Raw genomic sequence first — 24,413 nt, 5'->3', positions numbered from 1 at the left:
CTTTTAAGTATCATCTCTTCCTATTAAATTGGTCCTGTGCCTTCTATCTATGTATACCTGTAAACATATATACACACATTCACATATGTATTCATATGCCCATATACCCTCATATAGATATATATATGTGTGTGTGTGTGTGTCTATATCTATATCTATATTCTCTTCAACTGTTTTAATACTGAGAAAAGTTTCATCAGTTACAATTATTGTTTTTCCATGTAGGAATGTTAATACTTCAACTTTGGTAAGTTCCTTATGATTTCTTTTCCCTGTTTACCTTCTCATGCTTCTCTTGCTTCTTGTATCTGGATGCCAGATTTTCTATTCAACTCTGGTTTTTTTCAGCAAGAATGGTTGACAGTTCTCTATTCTACTGAATGACCATATTTTCCTCTGAAATATGATACTCAGTTTTGCTGGGTAGATGATTCTTGGTTTTAATCCAAGCTCTATTGACCTCCGGAATATCATATTCCAAGCCCTTCAATCCCTCAGTGTAGAAGCTGCCAGATCCTGGGTTATTCTGATTGTGTTTCCACAATATTCAAATTGTTTCTTCCTGGCTGCTTGTAATATTCTTTCCTTAATCTGGGAATTCCAGAACCTGGCTATAATATTCCTAGGAGTTTTCTTTTTGGGATCTTTTTCAGTAGGTGATCGGTGGATTCTTTCAACCTCTGTTTTTCCCTCTGGTTCTAAAACATCAGGGCAGTTTTCTTTGAGAACTTCCTGGAGGATGCTTTCTAGGTTCTTACTTTGGTCATGGCTTTCAGGTAGTCCAATAATTTTTAAATGATCTCTCCTGGATCTATTTTCCAGGTCAGTGGTTTTTCCCATGAGATATTTCACATTGCCTTCTGTTCTTTCATTTGTTTGGATCTGTTTAACAGCGTCTTGATTTCTCATAATGTCATTAGCTTCCATTTGCTCCAATCTAATTCTGAAGGAATGATTCTCCTCAGTGAGCTTTTGAGATTCTTTTTCCATCTGGCAAATTCGGCTTTTTAAGCCATTCTTCTCATTGCCTTTTTGAGCCTCTTTTGCCAATTGAGTTGTTCTATTTTTTAAGGTGTTGTTTTCCTCAGTTAGACTGTTGACTCTCATTTCATAATTTTCTTGCATCGTTCTCATTTTTCTTCCCAATTTTTCTTCCACTTCTCTTATCTGCTTCTTAAGGTCCTCTATGGCATGTAACCAGCTTGTATTTTCCTTTGAAGCTTTTGGTGCAGGACTTCTGACTTCACTGTCTTCCTCCTGTTCCATGCTTTGTTCCTTTTTGTCCCCAAAATAAGAGTCTAATGTTGGAATCTTCTGTTTGCTTTGTTTACTTCGCCTGTTCATGTCGCCCCTCATTCACTTGACCCCTGGACTTTTTGTCACAGTAGGACTCTGCCACCAGACAGGGGAGCTTTCATCCCAAACGCTGGGGTTTTCTCAGCTGCCGGAGTTATCAGATGGGTTCTCTCTCTGAGGCCTCCACATGCTCTGGCAAGCTGGACACATACCCCCATGACCTCTACCCTAGCCCTCAATCCAGATTCAAGCAGGCTAAAGCAAGAGCGCTTACCCCTCAGACTGGTTGCTTGGTCCCCCTAATGGGGTGCTTGGGATCTGTGTTTGTAAAATCAATTTGTAATACCACTTTGTAACATCAGTCTGTAAAACCAGTTTGTAAAATCACACTCCATCCCCCCTCTCCCCACTGAGACAGAGCATTAACTCTGCCCCTTCCCCCTGCAGAACTCTGCCCAGCAATAACTTGTGAATTGTTTATCTCAGCTTGGAACAATAAGAAGCTATTCTTATGAATCTTTCACAAAAGTATCTATAAACATTCCAGCTTAGGCAACTATTATCTCCCCCTTGTATAGTGTCCCGCTGCCCCCATGAATCCTTCAGGACTCTATCTCTGGGTTAACTCCTTAAGAGCCTTGGTTCCCAGATGTCAGTCTTGTCAAACATGACACTGATGGGTGGCAGACTTGTCACTTCTCATTCAGCCCATGACCGCTGGCTGACTACTTAGTGACATTTCAAGCCTAAAACCACACCTCCAGGTAGCCCCCCCTTGGACTTTTCCCCAGTTAATCATGGGCAATACACCTTCGAAGTTACAGTAAAAATGCATGTTCCTTTAAACACCGGCCCCACCTTTACTTCTCCCTAATCCCACCCTTAATCACCTAGTTAGCATAATTGTCATGGGTTCTATTATGGATTACCCCATAAAAATCTTAATTCTACCCCTTTAAGGTTGCAGCTTCCCAAAAGGACTCTTGCCGGCTGCATAGCCTAACAATAATCTTGCAGGTCTCCTAAGGACCCTTGCCCTGCTGTAAAGTGTACAATAAACTTTTACAACTCTGACTCCAAGTTGGCTTGGGCTGAATTCTTTCAAGACTGAATCGCAGGTTTTCTGGTCTTAAAATAAAGATCAGAGTTCCTGCTGAGCCTATTGTGAACCATCCCTCATCATCCCACACACTACAGGCCAGGAACTGAAGCTGCCATGTGGCGCTGGCTGGGGCGTCTCAGCAGCTTCTCACCTCGGGGGCAAAAGCCAACACACTCCCACTTACTGGGTCCCAAAGTCCAGACTGCACTGACCTCTCACTTTGTCCATAGCATCTTTGTGTTGACAATTCTGGAAACAGCCACAGTCGCTGCTGATCTGGAATCCTTCCAGCCGGAGGTTGGTCAGACCCCCCCCTGGGGCTAAAACCTTCAGCTCAGGAGGGGCCTGTGCTCGGCTCCCAGAGCGCTGCGCTGGCCCATTCCTGCCAGCCTGCCGGGCTGTCCTCGGCGGGAGGTCGGCTTCTCTGTGTCACTTTGTGGGCTCTGCAGCTCCAAAGTTTGTTCAGAGTCCTCTTTTTACATTGACTGGGGAAGGTGAAAGCCAGAGCAGCTCAGAGGTCCTGCTTCTACTCCGCCATCTTGACCACATGGAGATTTTTAAGGAGAGATTAGACAGACATCTTTCTTAGGGCATGAGGAGTTGCTGCATATGTGCCTGTCTAATATTAGCTCAGTTGGACTTAATAATAACTTGACATCCCTTCTAGCTGTAAGATGACTTGTACTTCAGTCTAGCTGATTAGTTAATTTTTAATTCTTTTCATTTCATTCATTGTGATTCAGTCAGTCAGCAAACATTCATTTAAAATCTACTGTGTGTCAGGCACAGTCAGAAACTGGGGACAAAATGACCAAAACCCAAAACGACCAAACATGCCCTGCTCTTGAGGGGCTTATATTCTATTGAATTCTATAATAATAATAACTAGCATGTGTATAGTGCTTTAAATACAACAACTCTATAAGGTAGACACTGTTATTTTTTCCATTTTACAGATGAGGAAACAGAATGAGGTCAAGTGAATTTCCAGGGGTCATACAGCTAGCAAATGTCTGAAATGGTTTTTGAACTTAGTCCTGAACCCAACAATTGAGCACTATACTAGCTGCCTTAACCTTAATCAACAACACTCTGAAAGTATCCTGACTAGATGAGGAATAAAAGATTCCTGTGGATGATAATCATCACCTAGTGACTTTTCCCAAAGTAAGAAAACTCACAAGGAAAATTTCATTTTCAATTTCTTGTCAAGACTGGGGCCTTGGTGAAGGCAAATGTAGGCCAAAAAGATGGTGCAGGTTTAAGCTTGAGCCAGATGTTAAAACTCCACTTGGATGTAGCATAGTTTCTATTGATGTCAAGGAGAGTAGAGGGTATTTGCTTACTAAGTAATAGTTTAACTTTTCCTATAAGAGCTCAACATGTGAAATGGACCCAGAAGACTTTGGGGGTAATATGGGACTATTGAGATACTTAGGGCCACTGAGAACTGTGAATTACTAGGAAACTATGAACTGTCCTGTAGAAGACAGTGCATTTCAGATCATTGGTCTTTCTGTCTCGCTTGAGATATGGACAATATGGAAGCTGGTGTTACCTTCTCTCCACCCTGCCCAAATCAACAGTGCAGAAGTAATTAAAGTGGCTGAAGGTTATGAAAACGAGTCAGATCATTTGAGGGCAAGAACCCAGAGCTTTCAGCTCCACAAAGCTTTCCCAAGAACTCAGCAGTGTCTTATGGCCTGCTTGGACCAAGAAACATCCTAAGACAGCAACAAAACCAAGAAGATAATGGGAGCTCATCGATCATGGGTAATAAAAGTTCAAGGCACCTTGGGCCTAGAGGACCGAGGATCAGGGTGAAAGTAATAGGGTTCTGGGTTTCCCCAAAAAACAGAACAAGCGCTTGAAAAATTGGTGGTGAGTTTTTTGCTTCTGGCATTCATAGATCCTGAACTGGCTGAAAGAATAGAAAATACAATCTATTCAGTAACCACAGCAGACATTTTGGGTTGAATCTCAACACAACTATAAAATAGGCAAAAATTGTCTTTGATCTACGTTCTCTCCCTAGAGCAAGACCAGATCGTAGTCTTAATTAGTTGTGAATGAGTCCAGCTATGATTGATAAAGCATTTGAATATATAGCATATTGAATGTAATAAAACATTTGAAAAACAAAAAAAAAAGTGAGATAATTGAACTAGATGTATAGTCTCTAAGGTCATGTCCTCATATGTAATAGGGATGTTTTCACCTAGAACAAAACCACATTGGTGCAAACAGTCCAGAGGACAATCTGAGGCTGATGGTAAGTTGTCCTAGTGGGTAGGGGATGTCCGACTATTGACCCTGTTATGCTTAGGTAGGAAATCTAGTGCATTTGCTCTTTTGATGATTTCCATTTTATCTTGTGTAGAGCCCTTGTATAGAACATAATTGTTTGCAAGTTTTCTCCCCCATTAGACTGGTAAGTCCTTGAGAGTATTGACTTGTGTTTTTCCTTTTTTTTTTGTTTTCCTAGCCCTTAGCAACCTGTCTGATACATAGTAGGCGCTTAGTAAATGTTTGCTGATTTCTTGACTTTATTGACTGACCAACTCTTTAGGGCTTATGCAAAGGACTATTGGAAGACTATGAGATAAGGCATAGAATGGATTCCAGGGGAGCGCCTCCAAGTGAGGAAGGGTGATGCCCCCATGTCAGTACTCTGGCACAAAGCCATCAGCTTCATACTAGTTGTGGCTTTAATTCTCTGACCCAAAAGAACAAATCTCTCATGGTAGAATGTTGGGCAATGTGAAGGAGGTCTTGAGCATTTCTCAAGCTATAATGTATTTATCAGTGGTCAGCAAAACCTACCTACATCCTGTTTTATATGAGCTAAGAATATTACTTACACTTTTTAAATAAAATTAAATGCACTTATCCTTTTTTTTTTTTAATTTTTGGAGGGGGGAAGGTAGGGCATTTGGAGTTAAGTGACTTGCCCAAGGTCACATGTGTGTGTGAAGTTGCATGAGGTCGGATTAAATGCACTTATTCTTGATAACAGGCCTATAGACACCATTGAAGGATCTCATTTTGCAGTGTAAAGGGATTCAGCATTAGAGACCATGGGGAACAATTTAGAAAAAAAATTGTATAGAGAAGACTTCATGCTCTACTGGATTTGGAATCAGAATACTATACCATGATCTTGTCTCTGTAGAATGATGGGGCTGAACCGGGTCATCTAAAAAAATCTGTTCTTGGTCTTGGTTCTCTAAGTCAATAGCTTGTTATTCACTTGATCATACTTACACTGAAAAGGCAAGTGCCATCCCCACATTCTGTCTGTTAAGCTTACCTTTTCCTACATGCTACCCACAACCAGATGAGAAAAAAGACAAAAACGGAAAATGAATTTAAAAACATCTTGCCCTTGTCTTCAGTGCCCTTTTTTTTTTTTCACATCACCCGCTGCTGAAATTGATCTTCCTTCTTATAATATAGTGGCATCCAACTCTTCCCTATCCCAGGCTCTCTGTCTCAGTTTTGGGACCTTGGTGAAAGATATTCATTCTCTTTTTTTTTCTCTCAGTATATTATCAAAACTGCATGAAACTAAGTTAAGTAGCTTTCTGGGACTGTGCCAGTACTGGTCAGATACCTAACACAGAGGGCCCAGGTAGACATCTTATAGAAACAGAGTATCAGAGTTGGAAGTGACAGGAAAGGTCTTAAGAGTCTGCTGTCCTTTGCCTGATTAGGAAGGCCCACTGCAATGTACTTAACAAATTTTTCATCCATGCTCTGCTTGAAAACCCAAATGACTCTTAAAGGAGCCAATTCCAGTTTGAGGCAACTTTAACTTTTGGAAACTTTTCTTTTTTTAGAGAGCCCCAAACTGCCCCCCTTTAAATATTGCTTCAAGTCCTGCCCTCTTGGACCAGGCAGAATAAGTGATCAGATTATAGTTCTAGAGCTAGAAAGTACGGTAGAGGCTATTTAGTCTATTTTAGAGATGGGAAAACTGAGATTCAGAGAGTGTAAGTGAGATGACCAATGTCACTAAGGTAGCAAGTATCAGAGAAAAGATATTTCCTCTTCTGCACAGTAGGTTTTCCAAAATTTAAAGACAACTTTCATGTATTCACCCTTTACCAGGCTAAGTTTCAGTGAATACCTATTTAGCACCAAGTACCTCACACTGTGCTAGATGCTGGGAATACAGAGGAAAAAAATGAACTGCCTAAGTAGTTTACATTTTTGGTCTAAGTGTTCTTATATTTGATTTTTTTTTTTTTTGCCTTTTGGAGGGCAATTGGGGTTAAGTAACTTGCCCAAGGTTACACGGCTAGTTTTTTTGTGTTGGGTGTTAAGTGACTGAGGCTGGAACCGAACTCGGGTCCTCCTGACTCTGGGGCCAGTGCTTTACTCACTGCACCACCTAGCTGCCCCCCTATATTTAACTTTTGACATATGTATGACGTGATCTCCAATTCTCACCCCATGCTAGTTGCCCTCTTTTGTTCATGTTCTGGCTAGTTAATGGTCTTCCTAAAATTTACATACCAGGGCTTAACACAGTCCTCCAGATGTTTTCTGATGAGGGCATAGGACAATAGTGAGGAGGTAGGAGAGGTTTCTAGCTTTTACGTATGAGTTTATTGTGGATCTTCATAGAACCACAGAGCTTAGAAAGTAGGTGGCTTAGTTTCATACCCTGTCTGGTTATGTTTTCACAAACTCTTTTCCCAAAGTAAGAATGGCAGAGCTCTTTCCTAAAGAAATAATTCTTTTTTTTTTTTTTAGTTGAAGAACCTGGACTATGTGGATTAGGGAAATGAGACCTATTGAAAGACGTTTCTGGATAAATGTACAGCTGTGGCAATAATGATAACAGCAGAAATTTGAGGACATAAACATTCCAAAGCAAGTAAAGACAAGAGGTTGGTAGGAAATGACTTGAAGGTGCCAGGGACCCTTCCCAACCCACACTCTAACATGATCATGTCACATGCAATCATCTTGAGACTCCAACATGGGAATCTCTTATTTGGGAGAATTAAATCTGTAGATGCTCAAGGAATTAAGCGTCCAGAAGCTTTTGCAGTTTTACTGCCTGGCTCATAATAACCATGATATAGGCTTCACATGCTGGAAAGAGCTTAACCCATATTCTAACCTCATATCCATCTTCAGATTTCCAGAAGAACGGCAAGGCTTTTTAACCTTCTAAAGTTTACATTCCCAGTTAGCAGGGTTTGGTGATGCCTGGCCTCACTAGATCCTACCAAAAAAAAGAAACAAAACAAAAATCAGGTTCTTTTATTTATTTATAAAATCCAACTAATCAAATGGGAATCTTAGAAACTAAAATTTGTTAGAATATAGTGTATTTATCGTATTGCATCTGATAAATATAGCATTTATCAAACTCTAAAAGGTAGCCAGTAGATCAGTGACAGCTAATACAGAGAGGTAATATTTAGTACTTTAAGATTTGCAAAACAGTTTACATATTTCCTCTCATTTAATCCTCAGAATAACCGGGGATGTAGCAGTTGTTGTTATCTGCATTTTACAGATGAAGAAACTGAAGTAAAGTGAGGATAAGTGACTTGCTCACAGTCAGAAAACTAGCAGGTATCTGAAGGAAGATTTGAACTCAAGTTTTCCAAGTCCACTCTATTCATTATGCCAACTAACTGCCCCAGGACAGTGCTTGTCCTATTCAATCTTATTCTCCAGCCATATGCTCGCTGATAATACAAAGATGACGTCAGTGAACCATATGCTTAGAGTCGGTTTTCAAATTAATATGTATTTATTGAATACTTACATGCCTGGGTCCATTAAGTTCTAAGTGACAGATAGACAACACAAACCAAGTTCTAACCACGTTCATAGAGAAGACAAAGGGTAGATAATAAAATGCTAGCTAAACAGACAATAATGTTGAAAAAGTTCAAGGAAAGGAGCTATTACTCTGAGAAGTAAGCATTGGCCTTTGAAGAATAGGTTGGATTTAGATAAACTGAGAATGGGGGAAAAGGCTACTTAAAGCCAGAGGAATAGGTGTAGAGGAAAGAATGAGAAGGGAATATCCTAAGGACACTGTCCTGAGGAGGGAAAAAAGTTCATATAGTGGGACATGAGTTTAGTAAGTTTATTAATGTCACACTGAACAGATTGGATACAATTCATTAGGATATTGGGAACTATTTTAGATTATTTTTTTTTGGTCTTTATTAATTTGTTTACTTTTAGTTTACAAGATTCAGTTCCACAATTCCTTGAGTTTCACATTTTCTCTCCCTCCCCATGCCCCCATGGTGACATGCAATCAAGTATAGGATCTGCAAATACTTCCACATTAAACGTTAGTCAGGTTATGAAGGATTGTATCAGATGGAATGAACAATGGGAAAGAGGAAACAAAACCAAACAAGAAAAAGATCAGGTAGTTTACTTCAATCAGGATTCAAACTCAGTTTTTTCTAGTTCTTCCTCTGAATATAGACATCTCTCTCCATCATGAGTCTTTTGGGGTTGAGTTATAACCCTGCATTGCTGAGAAGAGTCCAGTCTATCAAAGTTGGTCATCACACATATGTTGTGTCTGTAATTGTGTACACATTTCTCCTGGTTCTACTCTTCTCACTCAGCATCAGTTCATATAAGCCTCTCCGGGTAAATATGAAGTCCATCTGCTCCTCATTTCTTATAGCACAATAGTATTCCATTACATTCATATACCACAATTTGTTCAGCCATTCTCCAATTGATGGGCACCCCCTTAATTTCCAATTCTTTGCCAGCACAAAAAGAGCTGCTATAAATATTTTTTTTACATATAGGTCTTCCTCCCACTTCTATGATCTCTTTGGGATACAACCCTAGAAGTGGTATTGCTAGGTCAAAGGGTATGAAATTATTTATAGCCCTTTGGGCATAATTTCAGATTGCTCTCCAGAATGGTTGGATCAGGTCACAACTCCACCAGCAATGCATCAGTGTTCCAATTTTTCTGCATCCTCTCCAGCATTTGTCATTTTCCTGTTTTGTCATCTTAGCCAATCTGACTGGTGAGATGTTACCTTAGAGTTGTTGTGATTTGCATTTCTCTAATCAACAGTGATTTAGAGCATTTTCTCATATGCTTATAGATATCTTCAATTTCTTTCTCTGAAAACTGCCTCTTCATATCCTTTGAGCATTTATCAATTGGGGAGTGGCTTGTATTCTTATAGATTTGTCTCAGTTCTCTGTATATTTTAGAAATGAGTCCTTTATCAGAGACATAGGTTGTAAAAATTCTTTCCCAATTTCCCACTTCCCTCTTAATCTTGGTTACATTGGCTTTGTTTGTACAGAAGCTTTTCAATTTAATGTAATCAAAATTATCCATTTTGCATTTTATAATGCTCTCTAATTCTTGTTTGGTATTTTAGATTCTTTTTTTCTTTTTTTTATTTGCTTTATTAACTTCTGATTTACATCATTCGTTTCCGCCAGATTTTGAGTTACAAATTTTCTCCCCGTTTTTCCCCCCCATCCCCCCAAAACAGCAGTCTCACAGGATATCCCCACCTCCAATCTGCTCTCCCATATTTTCTCCCATACCCGTTTCGACTTTTCCAGTGGATCTCTATGCCTCAGTGCCTGTACATCCCATTTCTTAATTACATGTAAGATGGTATTAATAATAGTATGTATATATATTTTATACACACACACACACACACACACACACACACACACACACATATATATATTTGAATATTTGATTTTAAAACTTTCAATCCCAGATTCATTCCCTTCCCCCCCTGCCACCCACCCCCCTGGGGAGACAAGAAGTTCAGTATAAGTTGTACACGTGTGGCTAATGCAAAACAATAACATAGTAGAGATATTGTAAAAGACTGACTACATTTCCCTCCCACCCATTCTGTTCTCTACTTTGATCCTGTCCCTTTTCAAAAGTGGGTGCTTCCAACTTCCCTCCCCCCCAGCCTGCTCTCCCTTCCATCATCCCCCCTCTCATCCCCTTCCCCCCCATTCTCCTGGAGGATGAGATCCCCTATTTAGTGTGTATTTCCCTCCCTCCTCAAGCCAGATTCAATAGGAATAAGGTTGACCCATTCCCTTCTGCCCTCCTGTTCTTCCCCTCCATTGCAACCATTTTCCCTTACCTCTTCTGTATGAGATAGTTTGCCCCAATCTGTCTCTCCCCATCTCCTCTCATTATATTCCTCTCACCTCTCAATTTCACCTTTTAAGTATCATCCCTTCCTGTTAAATTGGTCCCGTGCCCTCTGTCTATGTATACCTGTAAACGTATATACACACATTCACATATGTATTTATATGCCCACATACCCTCATATATATATTTCTAATCCCTTCAACTACTGAGAAAAGTTTCATAAGTTACAATTATTGTTTTTCCATGTAGGAATGTTAATAGTTCAACTTTGATAAGTTCCTTATGATTTCTTTTCCCTGTTTACCTTCTCATACTTCTCTTGCTTCTTTTATCTGAATGTCAAATTTTTTATTCAACTCTGGTTTTTTCAGCAAGAATGCCTGAAAGTCCTGTATTCCACTGAATGACCATATTTTCCCCTGAAACATGATACTCAGTTTTGCTGGGTAGGTGACTATTGGTCTTAATCCCAGCTCCCTTGACCTCCGGAATATCACATTCCAAGCCCTTCGATCCCTCAGTGTAGAAGCTGCCAGATCCTGTGTTATCCTGATTGTGTTTCCACAATATTCAAATTGTTTCTTCCTGGCTGCTTGTAATATTCTTTCCTTAATCTGGGAATTCCAGAACCTGGCTATAATATTCCTAGGAGTTTTCTTTTTGGGATATTTTTTCAGGAGGTGATCGGTGGATTCTTTCAACCTCTATTTTGTCCTCTGGTTCTAAAACATCAGGGCAGTTTTCTTTGAGAACTTCCTGGAGGATGCTTTCTAGGTTCTTACTTTGGTCATGGCTTTCAGGTAGTCCAATAATTTTTAAATGATCTCTCCTGGATCTATTTTCCAGGTCAGTGGTTTTTCCCATAAGATATTTCACATTGCCTTCTATTCTTTCATTTGTTTGGATCTGTTTGACAGCATCTTCATTTCTCATAAAGTCATTAGCTTCCATTTGCTCCAATCTAATTCTGAAGCAATGATTCTCCTCAGTGAGCTTTTGAGATTCTTTTTCTATCTGGCAAATTCGACTTTTTAAGGCATTCTTCTCCTCATTGCCTTTTTGAGCCTCCTTTGCCATTTGAGTCAGTCTGTTTTTTAAGGTATTATTTTCTTCAGTCAGGCTGTTGACTCTCATTTCATAATTTTCTTGCATTGTTCTCATTTCTCTTCCCAATTTATCCTCCACTTCTCTTATCTGCTTCTTAAGGTCCTCTATGGCCTGTAACCAGCTTGTATTTTCCTTTGAAGCTTTTGGTGCAGGAGTACTGACTTCACTGTTTTCCTCCTGTTCCATGCCTTGCTCCTTCTTATCCCCAAAATAGGAGTGTAATGTTGGAATCTTCTGTCTGCTTTGTTTCCTCTGCCTGCTCATTTTGCCACTCAATTATTTGACTTTTGGGATTTTTGCCACAGTAGGACTCTGCCACTAGACAGGGGAGTTTTTGTCCCAAACGCTGGGGTTTTCTCAGCTGCCGGAGGTATTAGATGGGTGTCCTCTCTGAGGTCTCCACACCCTCTGGCAAGCTGGACACACACCCCAGGACCTCCACCCTAGACTGCAATCCAGATCCAAGCAGGTTAAAGCAAGAGCGATTACCCCTCAGACTGGTTCTTCGTCACCCTACACTCTGCAGGCCAGGAGCTGAAGCCACCACGGGGCAGGCTGTGCTGGCGTCTCAGTGGTTTCTTGCTCTGGGGGTAAAAGCCACACACTCCCACTTACTGGTCCCAAAGTCCAGACTGCACTGGCCTCTCACCTTGTCCTTCGCATCTTTGTATTGATAAATCTGGAAACGGCCACAGCTGCTGCTGATCTGGAGTCCCTCTGGCTGGCGGCTGGTCAGGCCCGCCCTGGGGCTAAAGCCTCGGCATGGTGCTGGGCTCGGCTCCCAGAGCGCTGTGCTGGCCTATTCCTGCTGGCCTGCTGGGCTGTCCTCAGCGGGAGGTTAGCTTCTCTGTGTCATTATGTGGGTTCTGCAGCTCCAAAGTTTGTTTGGAGTCCCTTTTTTACATGGATTGGAGAGGGTGGAAGCCGGAGCCACGGGAAGGTCTTGCTTCCACTCCGCCATCTTGGCTCTGCCCCTGTATTTTAGATTCTTATTGCAGTAGTATGAGAATAGTACGATAGCGGCATTGAATTTCCTGCTTTGGAAAAGTGTTAGAGAGAGGTCAGAGATGAACTACAGGAAGCCCTAACTGACTTAGAGAACAGATTTTAAAATTTTCAGTGTATTTATACCTCACATATTGGCAATTGCTACAAACCACGGATTGATTTATAATGAAAGTTTAATGATTTACCCAGGGTCACATAGCCAGTAAGGGTCAAAGATGAGATTCCCCCTTCCCCCTCTCCTCTTGCTATGGCTGCCTCACCAACAGAGAAGGAGGGATTCAGTATGACTCCAATTTTTTGAACATTGAAAGCAAACAGAAACAGTTAATTTGTTGGGGAGGGAACTGAATTTGTCTTGAGACATATTGAATTTTACATGGATATCCAAATAGAGGCATCAAGAAGACCATTTGGATATGTGGAATGGGACACTCAGATGAAATGAAAATGCAAATTCAGGAATCATCAGCTTGGAGATTACATGTCAATTTGTGAGAGTACAGAAAGATGATGATTGGGGATAGAACTAAAGTTTCAGTGTAGGAGACAAAAGTGGAATCAAGAGAGAAGCTGGAGAGGTTAAAAAAAAAACTAGATGGACACCATTTCAGAGAAAGCTAAAGGAAGGGAAATTTTTAAGAAGGTTGTTGTGACTGAAAGTGTCCAATGAATCAGAGGGGTGCAGGAGTAGAGGGCTAAGAAGTTAATTCGATTAAGCTATGAAGAATTCCTTTGTGACCTTGAAAGATTGGTCTGGATGGAAGGTGAAATGGAGATAAAGAGACAAAGGATGGTGAGGATGTTTGCTTAGACTAGTAGTGTGGCTGCATTCCTCTGATGTCCCCACAAGTCCTTTGTGACCGAAGTCCACAAGCAAGTAAGTTGGGGTTTGATCTTTGGCCTGGAAAAGGAATGAAGTTAATTGGAGTAAAGTTAAAATGGAAATTGAACCCATGTTCAATGTTGGCCTCATTAACAATAAATGGCATGTTCATATTTGAGGGGGGTATTGTGAGTGAGGGCTTAGTACAAAAATGGAGCTGATTGTCCTACTATGAACCAGGAAATGAGACCAAGAACTGACACAGTTGGGACTTTGAATTCCTGGGAGATAGATGGATATATTGACTAGTTAGTAGTAGTAAGTATTGAGTATATGACATGGCATACAGTCCTTTGCAGTTGTGGTTTTAGAGTCTAACATGGAAGATTTGGCTCCAGCTGCCTTTAGTGATGCTGGATAACTGTAGCAGATTTGTGTGTCTCCCCTGTTTCTGCCATTTTCAGTTTGTGTAAAATCAGTGAGTGTTTTTAACTTAAAAGACAGATCCGTTCTTTGCTATATATAGCCACATGAGGGAAGAAGGCTACAATATTTGCTTTCCATAAATTTGCAAAGAGAAATATTTTTTCCTTCCACCCCCATTTCATGGTCTTCCCATGTAAGGCCACATATATGGATATCCTGCTGTATATCTCTGGAGAAGGAATGGGGGTATAGGGAGGAGTAGGAAGACTGATAAATAGGACTATTCACCTAATTTTTCCTCGTTAGGCATACTTACTTTCTTTTAAGCAGCAAATATCTCCAACTCTGACCACACGGCTGGGTGTGTTGCCAAGTCAAAGGCTTTGCCCAATAACTCTTGATTGATTCATATTTGAATATTTGGGTTGACAATAGGACCTTTCTGTCAAAGGTGGTGGCCCTAGCATGGACAGGAGATCTTTCTCTTGATGACTGGAGAGAAAGAGGTGGGGAGTTGAGTATGACAGATTTGGGGTACTGAATAGTAGGAAACGAAAGGGGAAAAGAGAAGGACATATTAATGTTTTCTCTGGGAGCATTTTAAAAAGTGGGTTAAACATTCCCACTTCAATTTACCCAATAATACCTCAGTTCTCCATCTGAAATTTACTGGGTTTTTTTTCAGTGTTTTCTCAATATTTTTTAAAATGTAGGATTCAGAATTGAATACAGTCCTCCAGGTGTGGTTTGATCAGTACAAAGTAGAGTGGTCTTGTAACACTTTCCCCTTCTTGAACTAGATACCACATTTCTATTAATGCAACTTAAGATAGCATTAGATTTTTCAGCAGCAGGAGTATGTTTTAGATTCATATTGAATTTCTGGGCAATTAAATTTGCTAGGTTATTTTTTTTTCTCTCATTAAGTACTGTCATTCTTGCCATTGCTTCTGAAAATGATTTAAAAACCAACAGCAACAGCCAAGGTTCAGTACTTAGGGGGGAAAAGTTTGCATTTATTACACTATCTTCTCAACCCTTTGCAATCTGGCTTCTTACCTGATCACTGACTGAAACGGTTCTCTCTAAAGTTACTAATAATCTTTTAATTGCTAAATCTGATGGGTTTTTTTTTTCAGTCCTTGTCTTTTTATCTAATGTACATGGTATATTTTGACACAGTTGACCATCCTCTCCTCCTGGATAGTCTTTTGTTTCTGGCTTTCTGTGATACAGTTCTCATCTGGTTCTCCCTTTACCAGAGTACTCTTTCTCAGTCCCCTCTGCTGCTTCATTATTCATAATATGCCATCTAACTGTGGCTTGGGCACTTTGTCCTGGACCATCTCTCCCTTCCCATTATGGTCATTCTCTCTCTCTCTCTCTCTCTCTCTCTCTCTCTCCCCCTCTTTCTCTCCCTCTTTCTTTCTCCCTTCCCCTCACCCCCCTCTCCTCCTCCTCCTTCACTTAATCGTTGTTCATGGGTTTAGTTATGCATGTGACTAATAGATCTATGTATCTGGACCCTGTCTTGCTACTGAGCTTTGCTCCTCTGTACCAGTTGCCTACTGGACATTTGTTTCAAACTGTTTAAAACAGACCTCATCATATTTCCCTACAAAGCCATACTTCTTCCACAGTTCCCTATTTCTTTCAAAGGCGCCACCATTCTTTTCGTCTCCCAGGTTTGGAACCTTGGCATTATCCCCAACTCCTTATATTCCTTCATCCCACATATCCGATTGGTTGCCATATCTTGTTATTTCTATAGCAAATTCACAGCTCTTGCATCTGATCTTTTCTATACTCATAACTGCCAAATTAAGTCAGAACCTCATCTCCTGTCTCAGAGATTATTTCATTGTCTGCCTATTCTTGTCTAAAGTCTCTCCCCATTTCAGTCCACCCTTCACACAGTTACTAAAGTCATTCTCCTTAAGAGCAGCCCAGACCACATCACTCTCTTACTTAAACTCCAGTCTCCTTATTGCCTCTAGGATCAAATATAAATTCCTCTGTTTTTTTATTAAAATACTTTGTATTAGTTTTTACTTATTCTCTTTATATTTATTCTTTATATAGTTATATGTATACTTATCTTTCCATTAGACTTATAAACTCCTTGATTGGGTCAGTCTCTGTATCCTTAGCGTAGTGACTGGCATATAGTAGGTGCTTCATAAATGCTTATTGACTGATTATTGGCTTAACATTTATCCATGCTAGCATTCCATCTTTCATAGATTCATATGCTGTTAGAAAAGGAAAGGATCTTAAAATAATCTAGTCAAACTCTTATCAGTTTATAGATCAGTAATCAAAGGCATACAGTTAAGTTCCCTTATTCAAGCACCCACAGCTAGCTTGTGGCAAATATAGAACTCGTGTTCTTGTTGACAATTAGTCTAGTTTGTTTTCTATGACACCATTTATTTTTAGTCCATTGCCTCACCCTTTGAAACTTGGGGCAAGTCATTTGAATCTCTATAAGCCTCAGTTTCTTAACCTGTAAAATGAGAGAATTGGATTGTATGATCACATCTACCTCTGAATCTGTGATCATCATCCCTCTAAATTCTCATCTTATCACTCAACATGTTACCATGTTTCTATGTCTTCATCAGATTCAGAGATGAATTTTTCTTGTTGCTCAGTCATTCCAGTTGTGTCTGACTCCATCTGGGGTTTTCTTGGCAAAGATATTGCAGTGGTTTGCCATTTCCTTTTCTATTTTAGAGATGAAGCAACTGAGACAAACAGGATTAAGTGACTTGCCCAGGATCATAGAGTTAGTCTGAGGCTGGATTTAAACTCAGGTCCTCCTGACTCCAGGACTAGCACCACTTACTCACTGTATCACTTAGCTGCCCAGAAGTGAATATTCACTGGGAGATTAGGAAACAGGCATGATGAAACTCAAAGTATGCCTTTCTCTTCTCTTGGTAAGATTAGGAATCAATAATTGAGAAAAGAAAGAAGTATGGAAGTAGTAGCTTTTTCCCCAATTCTTTCTCATTTTTATCCTTCCTTGATCCTCCTATTTAGAGATAATTTGTTTCTTCCTTAAATTTCACAATGCATTTGATTTTTACCTCTCACACACATATCACATTCTGTGTTACAGATGTTTAATGATAATGGTGATAACAGACATCAGTCTCGTACATTAAGATTTTTAAAAGTGTTTCACATATATGATGTAATTCTCACAACAATTCTATGAAGTAGTACTATAGGCATCATTGTTTTCATTTTACAGATGAGGCAACAGAGGAGCAAATGGGATCAGTGACCTCCACCCAAGACTGCGATCCAGATCCATGCAGGTTAAAGCAAGAGCGATTACCCTCTGAATGGTCACTTGGTCCTCCTATGTTCTGCAGGCCAGGGGCTCTGAAGCAGTGTATCAACAGTGAAGTATTCACAATGCCTACAGTAACTAGAAATATGCTGATATGGTTATTAATCACAAAATATACCAGGCTCTCCACATGGGGAATAAAGCTAGAACATTTATTCAAATACCAGAAAACTGAGTCCCAAAAACAGAAAGTCAAAGCTATCACAGTAGTTATGAAGTTGGCACATGTAGTAAACACCCACGTTCTCCAGCCTTCAAAATAGAACAAGCTACTTCAGGCAAAGGTCCTCCTCTCCCCACTCACGGCAACTGCTCAGCGTCCACAAAGCATGCTTCCAGAAGCTCAGGGCCCCTGCAGTTCCTGTCCCTGGCAATCCTCAGCAGGAGATCTTAGCAGAAATTCTGGCTGGTTCAAAAACAAGAGTTTGAGGCACTGCTACTGCTGCTGTCCCCGCTGCCGCCGCTGCCACCTTCTAGCCACCACACATACTCTAGCTTGGCTTCGGCTTCCTCTTGCCCCACCCCTTCCTGCTACGTCAGCAAGTTCAAGAAGCATGGAAGAGCTTTAAATCCCATAACCATAACAAGCACCGACATCACTTTTAGTTAGAATGAACATTGTTGTGTTTCATAAGATGAGAGAGGAAGACACGTGGAGGAGGAGAGAATGGGAAGGCAAGAAGTATTTAATAAGACCCTACTAAGTGCCAAGTACAATGCTAAGTGCTTTACAAATACCCCATTTGATCCTTACAAAAATGCTCATCCTTACTTTATATTTGAGGAAACTGAGGCTGGTTGATTGTTGTCCTTTGTTCTCCAGGAAGACCAAAATGACATCACTATGCTAGAGTCAAGTGACACTGTCAAGCTGTGGCTGATCAGACCAGTACTAGCTCAGAATGCTCCACTACACGTCGGATACGAATTGGTCGTGGAAACATTTGGGATAGATGATCTAAATTTGTGCATCTCACATTTCATTTGAGCTACTTCAGTTGTGCTTTGCGCATAGAGCACAGCACCTTCTCTGATGAAGGCATACCATGCTTGGCTGTCCTGTGCCAGTGTCTCCCATATCACACAATCAATTCCAGATTTCTTAAGAGAGACCTTGAGAGTAATCTTGTATTGCTTCTGAGGCACAGAGGTTAAATGACTTGCCCAAGGTAACATAGCTAGTAAGACACTGACATCAAATTTGAACTCAGGTCTTCCTAACTCCAATCCCAGCACTTTATCCATTGCTTCACCTAGCTGCCCATCATGTAAGGAAGAACTTGATAAGTAGATCAGTCTTTAGGAAATTTGGTCTAATGAGCCAAATCTATACAGAGCAGAAAGTAAAACCAAGAAATAGCAGTTATCCAGGGTAGCCAGACAAACCAGTGCTCAGCACATTATAAGGATTTTTAAAAATGTTCCACAAATGTATGAAATAAGCCTGGTGATTTAGCACCAGAATCTTCAGGTTCTCAAACCAGGTAGACCTCTTCTGGAATAATCTGAATAGGATAGTGGAAAGGAGATTCAAAAGAATCTGGGTTCAAAATCTGAATGAGTAAATCCTGCCTCAGATACCTACTAGCTGTGGTTGTGGGCAAATCTTTTAACTTCCCTGAGCCTTAGTGTCCTTAGCTGTAAAATACAGATCATAGAACTTCCCTTGGAGGGTTGTTTTTAGGAGCCAAATGAGGTAATATATAGAAGGTGGTTTGTAAATCTTGGCTATAAATATCTGTCAGTCTGAACGGGCACCAAACCATATAGCAGAACGTGATTACACACAGAAGAAATATTATAGCTAGTTGCAAAAAGATCTAAACAATCTAAGAGCTCTTAAGACAAGTTTTCTGATGAGTCCATTTCTTTGGCAAAGCCAGCTCTTAGAGCAGACGAGGAAGGAAGTGGCTGGGAGCTCTATGTGAGCTCCCACATGTGAGCCTAGCATGTTTGTTATGTTCCTTGTTTACATCAATTTGTAACTAAGGCAAAACACACAGTTCCATCAGATGAGAGAGCTCACTTTTGACAGAAGCCTCGATTTTGTATAATCTGGTTCCTCTTTTTGTCCATTCACGCATCTGCTTTTAACTTGCTGCTCCCAAGTTCCATTTCATACCATTTCTCATTTTAAGAAGGCAGATCTTGTGTCTTGCCAGCTCGCCTCTCAGCAACATTCATCCTTTGATGCAATGCCATTTTGAACTACCTAAACCTTTTCAATGGAGGTACTCCATGATGATCATTTATAGACATACTTGAGATACAGATAATGAAATCAGATGTTCAGGACTTTATGTGCTAAAGAATAAAGATATGATATAAATGTTTTTGGGACAGTCTGAGAATAGAATTTCATACCAAACAATGCTTGTTGTTGTTTGAAAAGGTCATTTTTGGCCACATCCACATTCACTAAAAGTAATAAATTTGTTTTCCTGTTTCCAGAAGATGGTTTGAATTGTCATGGTCATGGTGCAGTTTAGAACAGAAATCCAGCTGTTTGACACAGAAACATTAGAACTATTTCCAAAGTATTTATTTAGTGTCTACCAAAAGAATAATTTTATGTGAGGCATTGAGTAGAGATACCAAAAAAAAGTATTCATCATAGTCTTGGCCTTTAAGGGGCTTCCAATCTACTTGGGAAAACAAGATAAAAATATATGAATAGTTAAAATGCCAAAGTTAAGTAATCATACATGGGATGTCACAAGGCACTATGTGATGTGTGCTAACTTTAAGACAGTTAACACTAAGTGCTATAAGATTATAGAGTAGTATTCCAGATTATGGAAACTACTATCGTCTGTAATTTTCAAAGACATCTTACTAGAGAAGTAAAATAATCTGGGCTTCACAGGATGGGTGGGATTTGGCTACATGAAGTGGGAAAGCTATCACTATCATAGATCTAGAGCTAAGATGTCATGTAGGCAGAAGGCCCAGAGAGGTTAGGTGACTTTGTCTAAGGTCGTATCAGTAGTGTTTGAAGTGGGATTAGGATTTGATCCTTTGACTCCAAATCCAATGCTCTTTCCTCTAAAGTACACTGCTTTCCTTATGAATTTGGGGTATTATGAGAACAGCAAATTATCTCCGTTGGGGATGTTTCACTCTTGCTTATTATATCTTGAGATATGGAAATGATGACCACTTTGGCCTGTGATGAACTGAATATCTTATTTTGTGTCTATGTGCAAACAGTTCATTTTTAATGGTATTGAAGGGGTGACTTTCCTAGTTCTACCTACTAGGAGTACCAGTAGAAAGCCTTGTTGTTCAGTCATTTAGTCATGTCAGACTCTTTGTCACCCCATTTGGGGTTTTCTTAGCAAAGATACTGAAATGGTTTACCATTTCCTTCTCTAGCTCATTTTACAGCTGAGGAAACTGAGGCAAACAGAATTAAGTGATTTACCCAGGGTCATCTAGGTAGTAAATGCTGAGGCCAGATTTGAACTCACAAAGATGAATCTTTCTATCTCTAGGCTGGCAGTCTCCAATGAGTTTATTAATTAATATTGGACATTATGGTTATCTATATCAGTCTTTCCTTCTCATCCAACATAAATTTCCTGAGAACAGATGCCATGTCTCATCTAAATTTGTGTCTTGCCCAGCACAAATATGTGTTCTATTTGCAGTCTGATTTGTTATATAGTACTAAATGTTAGAGATAGGATTTCTAATCCAGGCGTGACTCTTGTTACTATATCAAGGTGTCCCTTAGATTGTTCACTGACTGAAGGACATTTCAATTCATCACTAGGTAGAAAATATGAGATTCCAACAGAATTGACTGGATCCTTCAAGAGAGAAGAGATCATACTCTAATTCTGTTTCACAGTTCAAGAATCCCATTTCTCTCTGAGTACCATCTCTACTGTAGGTAATTGACTTACAGCTTTGGGATTCCTTTTGATTTCCCACTGTTTGGGTAACTGAGCTAGATGTTGTTACTTAAAAGTATAGGCATGTAAACTCTTTGCTCCAAATAGGGCCCATTCAAGAGGCTCCCTAGAGCTCCACCTTGTGTCTGGTCATTGTAGTAGGAAAATGAAAATGACTTTTCCCAAAAAAATACTACCTGTTCCTGAAGTGTCATTTTTTCAGTTAATAGCTGGGATTTATTCTTAACTATTAATTTTTCTTTTTGATGAATTTTAATGGTCTGAAGCAGATGGACACTTTGCACACTGATAAAGATAAAAGAAAAAAATTAATCAGAATTAAAGACAGGCTCTCTAGCCAAACCCTTTCCTGGACAAAAGGAAAAAAAAAATCCCCAGACCATTTATTCCTTTATTCCTATTGGAAACTCAAGGATTCTTTCTGTCAGATCCAGTATTGAAAGGGTAGGGTTCCCCTCCATGCTTTCCACTTCACTTTCTTTTCAGATGGAAATATGTATCTAAAACTATTTTCCTTTCCCTTTCAGATCTTAAGATGTTTCCATAGAATTAGGATGGGCCCTGAACAAGATTAAAAAGCTTACTATTCCTCTTCTGATGCTTCATGATTGGTAAGAAGTTTGGAGATTGGGCCTTCTGGGTATCAGTTAAAGGAACTGAAGCTTTTTAGTGTGGGGAAAGAAGGATTTAGAAGGAACTTTATAACTCTCTCTGAGGTAGTAAGTGAATGGCCTGTGTCTCAGGGATGGAAGATTAGACTTATCCTTCTTGCTCTGGGAGGAAAAGGCTAGAGAAAATGGGGAGATGTTACAAAGAGGCACATTTCTACTTAATATAAGGAAACACTCCATAATAAATAGACTGCCCCAAATGGGAGAGTTTTCCTCTGTCATGAGGCAGGTTCCCTCCCACTGGAGACCCTCACTTTTCAAAGACATTGTGAAGGGAATTCTTGAAGATTCCAATTTGATTCTCCATTCAGCCCCCTTTCAATTCTGAGATTCTGCTCTCTTCTGTCCTTTGTCAAAACTATGCTGTGTTCCTTTCCTTCAGGACTCTGTGTGCTCTCTGACAGAATCATCCTGTTAGAAGGGACCTTGAGGGCCAGCTTGTCCAAACCAAACCCCAGAGACTGTCCCTGAAGCAGACCTGATCTTAAAAGCAGCAACAATTCAAAGGAGATTTGAGTGCCTTGCACAGACCAGGTATCGTAGGAGGCATCAGAGATGATAGCTCTGGGTATTCTCTCTGGCTGTCCTATAATGCCTTTCCTCCTCCACTCTATTGACCTACCTGCTTCCTTCAAGTCCAGCTAAAAATCCTATCTTTTGTAGGAAGCCTCCTTCATCTCCTCTATTCTAGTGCTTTCCCTTTTATCCTTTGTGTAGTTTGATTTGTATATATTTGTTTGCATATTGTCTGCCCCCTCCTTGAAGGCAGGGACTGTGGTTTTGTGTGTGTGTGTGTATTTTATTTTGTCTCTTTTTGTATTCCCAAAGCTTAGCATAGTTCCTGGCACACAATAGGCACTTAATAAATGTTTATTGATTGATGTGAAAAAACATACCAATAGTCCCATCCCACAAGAAACATACATTTACCAGGGAGGGAAACAACATAGATACAAATTAGGATAGATATAATATAGGGAGAATAAATAGAGAGGCATTGATGGTGTGGGGGATAGAGAGTACTCACAATGCAGGGATGAGAAAAAGCTTGTAGGTGGGAGTGCCTGAGATGGGCTCTGAAGAAAGCTAGAGGTTCTAAGACACAGAGTGGAGGAGGTAGAATATTCCAACCATGAAAGGCAGAAGGAAGATATAGATGGTTATGGTAGAGGCTTAAGGAGGCTACTTTGACTACAATGTAGGGCATATGAAGGGGACTAATGTGCCATCCATCTAAAAAAAAGAGAGACTGGAACCAGATTGTGGATGATTCTAAATGTAAGACAAAGAAAATTGCATCTTATCATAGAGGTATTAGGGAACCACTAGAGGTTAAGTAGGCCATTAGCCTGGTTGGAACTGTACTATAGGAATGCAACTTGACAACTATGGGAAGGATAGATTGGGGATGATGAAGGCCTAGAATAATTTCTTGATTCTTCTAGGGAATTGGTTAAACAGATCTCCGTCTCCTTACCAGAGAACATATCTTCACCTTAATGAGGATGTTCAGTACCTTAACACTGAAGAGGAGTTTCAAGTACTATGATCATTAGCAGGGGAGAAAGATTTAGAAAGTGAGGTCATTTGGTGTCTCTCTGTAAAGCCAAGCACAAACAACTCTCCTGAGGACTGCTGCTGTGAATAACTTTAACACAGTCTAGTGAACTGTCTATTTATTCAGCAGTAAACTAAAGCAAAACATTCACAGAAACCAAAATACAACATTCACAGCAATATAACAACAATTTATTCTTTTTCTTTCTTTCTTTCTTTTTTTTTTTTTTAGCAATTGGAGTTAAGTAACTTGCTCAAGGTTACACGGCCAGTTATTTCTGGGTGTGGTGCTGAGTGTCTGAGCCCGGGATTCGATCTCCAGGTCGTCCCAATGGAACCGGTGCTCTTACTCGCTGAGCCACCTGGCCGCCCCTAACAATTTATTCTTAAACAAAAGACTTTCAGTAAGTCACAGTCTGAATCGATCAATATAAAAATACCCATCTAAATCTTCTTTAATCTTGATTGGAGACTGGCTTCCAATCATCCTTAATTCAATCTACTAAAGAGTAGAAAGTGCAAAGGTCTCCCCCCATCCTCCCAGGTCACACTTCTTAATCTTATCAGTCAGCACTTAAGTATCAAGTAGAGGTCCTTTCATCCTGACTCGGAGTCTGACTCAAACTCCATGGTTCCTTGTCCATACTCCTGACTCTTGCCTGAGTTCACCCAACTGTCACTTGGATTCATAGGTAGGCAACTTCCTGTCCAGCTCCACACATCAAGCTTGGCAGAGTTACAAAAATATTCACACACGTTGCTGGCACTATCATCGGTTCACTTTCTGCCTGTGAAATCAACACAAGCAGAACAGACAGATTGCCGGCACCACAGACATCCTTCCTCCCAGTTCTTCTTGGTTCTTGTTTGTGCTCCTGCTTTTATGTGCTTCTTTTCTTGCCTTTTCCACCCTTCCTGTGGCACCAGCAAGTTCCTACCACCTCCAAATCACAGTCGGGGCTCAAAGGCACTTGAAGAACTAAAATAAGG

At 40.2% G+C, this 24,413-nt stretch overlaps 1 long non-coding RNA gene across 11 annotated transcripts in view; it reads left to right on the top strand.

Annotated features, from left to right (window-relative positions):
• The first annotated feature begins 17,173 nt into the window (after nucleotides 1–17,173).
• LOC138173782 (uncharacterized) overlaps nucleotides 17,174–24,413 on the top strand; it is a 39,711-nt gene continuing 32,471 nt past the window's right edge. For 2 of the 11 annotated variants that reach the window (XR_011171520.1, XR_011171521.1), the window contains exons 1-3: nucleotides 17,180–17,352; nucleotides 21,723–21,806; nucleotides 22,249–22,400. This is a non-coding gene — a long non-coding RNA (uncharacterized lncRNA). The other 9 variants (XR_011171522.1, XR_011171526.1, XR_011171527.1 and 6 more) reach the window with 7 other exon arrangements.

This window comes from Petaurus breviceps, unplaced genomic scaffold (assembly GCF_028583685.1).
Source record: "Petaurus breviceps papuanus isolate PSGF00001 unplaced genomic scaffold, PetGlider_PUasm1.0 64, whole genome shotgun sequence".
NCBI lineage: Eukaryota > Metazoa > Chordata > Mammalia > Diprotodontia > Petauridae > Petaurus > Petaurus breviceps.
The sequence above is the reverse complement of the archived record's forward strand: the minus strand, read 5'-3'. Positions and strand labels throughout refer to the sequence as shown.